The sequence below is a fragment of the Molossus molossus genome, unplaced genomic scaffold, assembly GCF_014108415.1.
Source record: "Molossus molossus isolate mMolMol1 unplaced genomic scaffold, mMolMol1.p scaffold_m16_p_4, whole genome shotgun sequence".
NCBI lineage: Eukaryota > Metazoa > Chordata > Mammalia > Chiroptera > Molossidae > Molossus > Molossus molossus.
In genome coordinates, this window is record NW_023425377.1 from 111,656,426 (window position 1) to 111,665,561 (window position 9,136).

Genomic DNA, 9,136 nt, shown 5'->3' on the forward strand with positions numbered 1-9,136 from the left:
GAGCCTGAAACCTGTCGGTGTACAGGGGACGCTCCTAGCCCAGCCACCCGGCTAGGGCAAACTACAACCTTTTATTTATTTATTTATTTTTTATTTTTATTTTTAATCCTCACCCGAGGATACCTTTCCATTTTTTGTACAGATAGAGTGGGAGGGAGAGAGAGGAAGGGAGAGAGAGAGAAACATCGACATGAAGGGACACATCAAGTGGCTGCCACCCGCACGACCAAACCAGGGCCGGGGACAAACTGCAACCGAGGTACATGCCCTTAGCGGAACCGATCCCGGGTCTCTCCGGACCGCAGGCCGACGCTCTAACCGCTGAGCCAAACCGGCCAGGGCCAAACTACAACCTTTTAAAGCAACAATCCCCTAAGTACTTCACTTTTGTAAATGTAATACATTAAACTTAAAAATAGAGCAAATCTCAGGTTCTTCTAACAATGTTCATGACATGAAAGAATCACTCCCAAACTTAGTGTGGAGCAATGTAGTCTACAAACCTTTCTGGAAATAATGAACATTTCTCATCAGATGCTCAAAAGCAGTTTTACTGATAGATTTGAGAGCCTCTTCTGGGAGACCCCGCCTGATAATGAATCATGGAAGCACCCTAACAACTTTTAAGCAGTATTGCGAGGAGTTTAATGATCCTTAATCAGGTATTATTTTATATCTAGTCTCACAATGATTATCTAATCACTCTTTTTAAAAATCCTATAAAATATCACTAACAGGACACAAATCCTTGAATTGGTTCTTTTATTTTATTTATTTATTTATTTATCCTCACCCGAGGACATTTTTCCATTTTTTACTCAGATAGAGCGGGAAGGAGAGAGAGGAAGAGAGAGAAACATCGATGTGAAAGGGACACATCGAGTGGCCGCCACCCACATGACCCAACCAGGGCCGGGGACAAACTGCAGCCAAGGTACATGCCCTTAGCAGGAACCGAACCCGGGTCTCTGTGGACCGCAGGCCGACGCTCTAACCGCTGAGCCAAACCGGCCAGGACTGAATTGGTTCTTTTAGAAATCCCTCCTTCTTACAGCAAGTTTGAAATAAAATTTAAAGTATAAGAATTTGTAACATGTTTATGTTAAAAAATAATTTTTTTAATAAGAGGCAACATCATAGCTCTTGTACAAATATAAAAAGTACACGTTTCAGACATTTTATTTAATTAATAAGGAAACCAGTACTATGTAAAACAAAATGGGTGGCAATCGGAAACTCAGGAATGAATTTGCTAATAGATAGACATAGGTTCTTTCTTGGAAGGGGGTGATGATAGTAGTGAAATCAACTGTACTTTTCAAAATTCATTTACATCTCTCTGGATAAGAGTCACTTACATACTAGCAGTTCTTTTTTACTAGACAGACTTGTATAATAGTTCAGTTAGAGACCATGAAAAGGGCAGACTCCCAAGCAATCATAACCTGGAGGCATTCACTAGACAATGCCTTGTGTTCTACTGAAAAGATGCTCATTAATCTTCCTTTGCCCGTTCCTGTATCTTTCACAATTTTCTTACAATGTCCCCATCTGATGATCATAATACTCTCAAAGATTCTTAATCTCTCAAGGTTCACGTGAGGGGCTGGGCTCACTGGGGTTAGCCTTGTTTGTTACATAGGTGCAGCAGAGTTCACATATGCCTCCTTGGGTTGGCTAGCAAATCCAGGGTCATACTTCATCTATCCAGAAAATGCAACATTATAACAAAAACAACATTCCAATTACTACAGTAGAATTTCCCCCATCAATTTATTCAACTCTATGTAGGTTTTGTTCCACTGGATCTTAGGTTGGGGGTCTGCTTTTCTGAAATCTTCTGCTTCACAGAAAAAAGTTCTGGTAATTAGCCTACTGGTAGTTTTCTAAACAATATCAGCTCAAAAATTTGTACCCCAGAGTCAATCATTTGAAGTGTCGGTTTAAAGTACCTGTTAGAGTCCTTTCCCATGAGGCTGCGGGACACTCTTTTGTCCAAGAAGGCTTGCGGCTTTGTTCTTCGGGTTTTTCTGCTTCACTATCAGACATAAAAAGCCAACATAAAGCACAGGAAATTATATTCCAGTAAGAGAGAGAAGTCTAGCAAATTTAAAGTGTTAAGGGTTCAACTTCCTTATTTTCTCAGATTTTTAGAAGTGCTTGATTTATGTAAGTGCCTTTCCATTTCTTTAAAGCTATGCTTGTCAGTGGGTATATGGAGATGGAAAACTGTTTACCAATAGGGAACACACATAGGAGCTATTTTTAAATATATACTTGCTACACTCTGAGAATGGGTGATTTAAATGGGAGCCAGATGCACTTAGGTTTCTGTGGGCTCACTAGGTTTAAAAAATCTGTAGACTGGAAATTAATATTTAACCCAACCTCTGATGATACATATATTCTTTAGCATTCAGAGTTATTCCTGAAAATGTAGATATACAAGTTTTATTCTGAATTCTGGGGACACTTTACTTAACTCTGGTGTAGTAACTTAATTATACTTTTGTGTAGTAGCACTTACCTATCCTAGAATGATCTCTGCTTAAAAGCTTCTCTCTCCTTTGGATTCATATGAATTGAGTGCAAGGAGCTTGTCTTTTCTTACGTTTCTTATCATTGCATTCTCAGCAGTCAGCATAACACCTGGTGCACAGGAAGGGCTCAAAAGTCTTTTGTAAAATAAATGTTTAAGCCAATAGTTAACAAATACATTTCACTTTAAAAGCGGCAATATTATAAAAGGCCACAAGATGGGCTCATTACACTGTGCTAGTTCGTGAAACACTCCTGAATCTGGAAACGAACATGACTTTTTTTTCCTGCAAAAAGAACAAAACAAAACGAGGAATATTTTCATATGTTTCTGAATCTTAAGAAGGAATTAGAATGCTTTTAGTGACAAATCCTGGCAACATTTAGTCATTTTTAATTCATCTAAATAATTGTATTAAACAAAGTCATAGTGTTATTTATCATTTCCCTCCTGTGACTTTGAAGAACATTAAGGTTTTATCTTTATCACCCTCCCCATATATTTCTTACTATAAAATGGAAAAATGTGTCTTGCTATTTATGGAATAATAAATTATATCTCTTCTTAGAATTTAAAATGGTATTTGCCAATATTTTTTATTCAAAAGATTAAGCTTACTAAATTGAATAGCCCTTTTCTGTAAACCAATATTCCTTGAAAGTCAACTCTGCGAGGCCAGTGTACATTGTTATTTCACTTGAGCTACATTTTAGTGGGAAGACAGATACAAACCAAACAAAAACAAATCAAAGACGCACGAGAATATGAGCTGGCAATAAAGCATGGTGATTCGACAGAGAACGACCGAGGTCCTGCTTTAGGTTGGATGGCCTCTTTGAGAAGGTGACATTTAAGCTAAGCCAGGAGTGATTTTGTGAAGTTCTGGGAAAGAGTTTTCCAAGTAGAAAGAACAGTTGGTACAAAGGCCCAAGGTGGGGCAGCTATTGCTCTCCATTTGGGTGGCACTAAAGATTCATCCAGTAACACGATGACGACTTCGACGCAGCTGATGTTAGACATCTCCTGTCCCAGCTTCCTTTGGAGATAAGCAGACACTGGTGTGTGTCTTTATAACAGCTGTAGCGTTGTTGTTCATTTTAAGTGACTGGTATGCACCACCAGGCAGAAGGAAGAACTGTTCTGAAGCTGGCTGTTCTTTGGATGAACTGGGTCAGGACTGTCGTCTATCAGGACGACTCCAAGCCAAGCAGGACCTCCTGGCATCTGCTGAAGCCATGAGAAGATTGGAATGTTCCTCATGTAGTCAACAGGTGTGTATATAATACGTATCTATTGCCAGGCATTGAATAGAAAGCAAGGAACAGAACAGTCCCTGCCCTGAGGAGCTAGTATTCCATGACATCTGCTTAGGTAATTTACACATGGTTTACTTCCGTTCTGGTTAGTCCACCCACAACTGACTAAATTGGGAACTTATCTATTTACTGGGTATTGGAATAAAGAAGGAAGTGCTGCCGATGTCAGGATTTCTGTTCTACCACAGCCCCAGTTGTGTTCCTATAACAGTGGGAATTCTCTTGAGGACAGGTGTGGTTTCAGTTGTCCCTGCCTACAGCGATCTGAGCATTCCTGCCGACGTCAGAGACCTGACAGATGCAGAGGTTCACATCTGCATCTCGGTCTAGGCGGTCCAGGCTCCGCAGGGCTGCCTCACTGCCTGCCCCGCTCCTGTCCACCAGACAGACTCAGTTCTTCACGTTCCTGCTCCCTGAAGTTTCTTACAGGAGAAGCAGAAACTTGTCCCTCAAGGACTGAAATCTAAACCCAGTGGGAGTGTACTTACAGGCTCACCTTCCTTTTCTGGAATGTTTTCATACTTAGGCTCCCTGGAAGAAAAAGGCAGGAGAGAAAAAACAAACTACATTCATACACTGACCTTTTGACATGAGGGACTATACCACGCGAGAACACGGTGTAGTTTATGCCCTCACATCTCACGAATTCATAGGAAAATCTTCTAAATAGACATTGAAAAACCCTTCCCACCCCATGCACAGCTCTTTTACAATTTTTCTGTGATTGGACGAAAGTGATATTAATAGACTCTAGGTCTCAGACCATCTTATGTCAGGTTTTCTACTACTGCAACAGCAAATTACCACAATCTCAGTGGTGCAAAAAACCACACATTTATTACACAGTTGGATGGGCCAGAGTCTGACAACAGGTCCCACCGGGCTGAAGTCACAGGCTGTAGGCAGGGCGAGGTTCCTTCCAAAGGCTCTCGCAGAGGATGTTTCCTTGGCCGGCTTCTAGAGGCCACCCGCGCCGCCTGACTTTGCTCCCCTTTCTCCACCTTCAAAGCCAACAGCTTCACACACCTCTTACTTTCCTTCCATCATCATGTCTCCCTCACCACAGCTGGAAAAGGGTCTTCTCGAGGCCACACCGCAGCCACATTGTCAAAGCTCCTTTCCACGCGTACATTTCCAAGGATAAAGACTTAGACGTCTTTGGGGCCATTATTTTGCTCACCATACCCTTTTCTAAAAATGTAAGGTGCACTGAGAAATGTATACAGGTAACTCCTGTAAAGTCTCTGTATAGAAATCCCGCTATTTTATTTTATTTTTCTTTATTGATTTTAGAAAGAGAAGAAGGGAGAAGGGTAGAGAGAGAAACGTCGATGAGAGAGAACATCGATTGGCCACCTCCTGCACGCCCCCCACTGGGGATCGGGCCCACAACCTGGGCACGTGTCCTGACCGGGAATCGAACCGGCGACCTCCTGGTGCAGGGGTCGATGCTCCACCACTGAGCCACACCAGCCAGGTGAAAGCTTGCTGTTTTCAATGAAAACTCTTCTCCCTTCTCCTCTCTCCTCCCCTCCCCTCACTTCCAGTTTTCTTCTCTGGGGGATAGATGTGGAAAGAAAGTGAGATAATGCTGTGCTTTTGTCTACTCGGCTCCTTTTCCCTACTTCTTCTAACAAAAGTACCCCTCTCTTAGCCCTTGTTGGGGAAAGTGAGGCTTCTTTTATTCACTCCAATCCTGAGAGTCTGTTAGGGTTTCCACTCATAGCACCCCTCCTCCGCCTTGCCTCAGGGCTGTGCCCTTACCCAGCCCCTGCCCAGTTAGATGAGCACATCCACCTGGACACTGACTGCTCGGGGGGTGGACATTTAACCTCAGCTCAGCGAATCCGAACACTTCTCTGGAACTTTTCCCCTAAGTGGCTCCATGGGGGAAAATTTCTTTCTCTGTTGTGGGAAAGCTGAAAGTATGTGGTTCAGAGCTGCTGGTTCTGTCTCTTACCACCTGGAGAAAGAGAGACTGATGAGAGGCAGGAAGAGTCGATGGGTGAGTTACTCCTTGATTTTGTTCCTCCAGGTCTTGTTTCCTCTTTGAGTCTGTAAGTTACCCACGTTTGTTTCCAAGAAATCTCCCATTTGCTTAATCTAGTTTGTTTTGAGGTTTCTTGCAATTACAAGAGTTTCAATTACTATAGGTTGTTTTTTTCTCTCCCAATTCTATGCCCCGAACTTTATTATTTATGCCATTAATTCACTGTGTTTAAAAGCCAGATCTAAGGTCAATGATATCTCCCGTGGGGAAAACATTAAAAAAATAATCAGAAGAGATTTGGAAATGAGTTCACACATTATTGTTTATGTTAATTCTTAGCTCACACTCTCTGAAAAATGTACCTCCTGTCTCACGGTCCATCTTGGATTCTGCAACTCAGCTAATTAAAGAGGATTATATCCCCAGATGCCAGTAATCCTGTTACTACAATGACAGTCATGTGCAAAGCTTGAAATCGGAATACTTCCTGTTTCAACTGTCAGGTTTTCACAGTGAAATTAAAATCCTTCAAGTGAAATCTCCCTTTTCATTTTTGTTACTCTTCTTCCGGAACCTAAATTTCCCCAAGAAAACCTTTAAAGGCGACGCACTGTAAACCAGGCACTCCCGTGCCTGCCTTTGTCCAGAGGTTAGAAAGTTACGGAAGAACATTCCCCCGCAACACCCTGCCTGGGGCGTCCCGACAAGAGCAAGCTCTGCCGATGTGCATGTTGTCGGCGCCGATCTAGGATGGAGAAACCTGCTTCCTAACGCGGCCAAGTCCCCTCCGGAGGGATCGGTGGGTGGACGAAGGTCCGGCCAGCACACGAGGCCAAGCTCTCCCCTTGGTGGTGACACAGACCGACCGCAGCTGGAGGTGCTGAGCCGCGTTCACCGAGGACACCTGTTCTGTCTTCTGTTTAATTTCGGAAATAGTTCCTCCCCCGGCCCGTGGAGACGCCCATCACAAAGCAAATGGAGCTTGGGGCTCAGAGGGGGTGCTTTCACCAGTGCGCGATGGGGGCTGTGCCTCAGTTTCCCGGCGTAAGGAGCACATTTCATGCAGCAGAACCGCCAGTCCCGCTGGTAAGTAGAGACAGTGCACCAGCACAGTTATTCCAATTAATGTACTTATTCCCCGTGTGCTTGCGGAGCATACGCTAGGTACTTGGTATATATATAAAGGTGGACAAAACAGACCTGATTCCAGCTCTCACTGAGCTTCTTGTCTCATGGGAGACACCAAATAAGTAGCAAATAAAGTTGTAATTAAAAATTACCTCCTGGCCAGTTTGGCTGAGCGGTAGAGCGTTGGCCACAGGCCAAGAGTCTTGGGTTGGATTCCCGTCAAGGACACGTGCCTCGGTTGCAGTTCAGTTCCTGGCCCTGGTTGGAGTCTCTCTCAAGTCCATGTTTCTCTCTCTCTCTCTCTCTCTCTCTCTCTCTCTCTGTCCCCCACTCTATCTGAAGATAAAAATGGAGAAAAGTATCTTCGGGTAAGGATTAAAAAAAAATTACTCCATGTGCTATAAAGAAAAAGGGCAGGTTGCTATGCGAGAGAATTACAGCTGTGACCTATTTTAGGTTGGGTAATGAGGAAGACTTCTAGAAGAAGGTGACATTTAATCCAAGATCTGAATTTGATGGATGAAGAGGGACTAGTCAAGGGGAAACTATTAGGAAGCTGGTTCTAGGCAGTAGGAAGAACAGCCAAAGTTAAGTTTCAACTTTCTACCAGTTTGAAAACCTTCATCCATGTCCCTCCGATTTAGATTTATTCTATTGCCCTGCCCCCTTAATAAGAATTCTTCTCTTAGAATTGGCAAAGCTGAACTTTTGTTGCGAATGAAGCAGTCTATGTGTCCTGAGTGTCAAACTGCTTTTTAATCTCACCCTGAGCTTCTTCCTTCCTCAGTTATCTGCCCCTCCTTGGGCTCTCCTTCAATCACACGGTTGTGTCTCAAACCAGAGGCCCTGGTTTTCCTTAGGGAAGCAGAGGAATACCTAATTTATCACTATCACTCAAGACTTAATACTTCTGTGACAACTTCACAGATTGTGAGCATGTGTAAAAGGTTTATTTCAAACTTGCCACAGGGAGAAGGCTCCTAAAAAAGCTGATCCAAAGATTTCCTTTTGGTAGTGATCTCTTTGGGGAAAAGTAAATGGTTAAGTAATCATTGTTAGATCAAATTTCTTGCAAGATGACTGGAAGCTGAGTGGTGTTAATCTAATTTCTCAAAAGGAGTTTGAGTGTCATTTCCATCTATCTGAAAGTTGCTCCGGCATTTTATCATGAATACTAGAAATTTCCCAGAAGGTGCTGCTCATTATATCACACCCTAGGGGTCTGCCTCCGCTCGAGTATGGGGCACTCTTTTCTCAGTCTTTTTTTTTGCTTTTCTACTGAGAGATTTTTGGTTTTTGAAAGAACCATCCTGATCAAGAAAAATTTGTCTCATTGCGCTTTTATCATTGAATTTGTTCCTTTAGACACTTATTACATTTTAAAATGGTGCAAATTATACATAAGTTGAATTTACTCCATCACCATCAGCAATAATATTTGTTAACAGTCCATTAAAGAATCTGTTTAGTTAATATTTCTGAAACCAAGATATGTCTTACAACCGAATACACAACACACACCAGTAAAGCCATTGTGGAAATAATGGTGTGTCTTTTTCTTTTTTTAAATATGGTTTTTATTGATTTTAAGGGGAGAAGAAGGGAGAGGGAGAGAGAGAGAAACATCAATGAGAGAGAAGCATTGATCAGCTGCTTCCTGCACACTCCCCACTGGGGAGTAAGCCTGCAACCCGGGAATGTGCCCTGACTGGGAATCAAACCAGTGACCTCTTTGTGCATGGAACGATGCTCAACCTACTAGCCAGGCTGATGGTGTGTCCTAAATAAATTTAAAGAAACATGACATTATACCTATTGGCACATGTAGCTTTAGATTGTTAGCTTTTTGAGAGCAGGTTTTTTGTTTTCTTCATCTGTTTCAACCCTTTATTATATCTTGAACCTAAGAATGTGGGCTAATACAATCCAGACACCACTTTGTGAGAAGCAAGAAGCTTACTGGTTGTTGACAGTAGGGAATGTGAAAGACTGTTGCATAGTCCGTGTTGCATCCTCAGTACCTAGAACAATATCCACCACCAAGCAGGCCCTCCATAAATATTTGTTAACTAAATGAATAAAACTCTAGTGATGAATCTCACCTGACATCTTCAGAAGCACAGCAGGCTCATTATGCTACATATACCCAGAAGGAGGGACAAT

General features: G+C 42.5%; 1 long non-coding RNA gene across 4 annotated transcripts in view; it reads left to right on the forward strand.

The window, feature by feature from the left end:
• Positions 1-6,926, forward strand: part of LOC118615523 — a 53,846-nt gene extending 46,920 nt beyond the window's left edge. For 3 of the 4 annotated variants that reach the window (XR_004956443.1, XR_004956441.1, XR_004956440.1), the window contains exons 5-6: positions 3,642-3,810; positions 6,185-6,926. This is a non-coding gene — a long non-coding RNA (uncharacterized LOC118615523). The remainder of the gene's footprint in view (positions 1-3,641; positions 3,811-6,184) is intronic. The other variant, XR_004956442.1, reaches the window with a different exon arrangement.
• Positions 6,927-9,136: the final 2,210 nt, after the last annotated feature.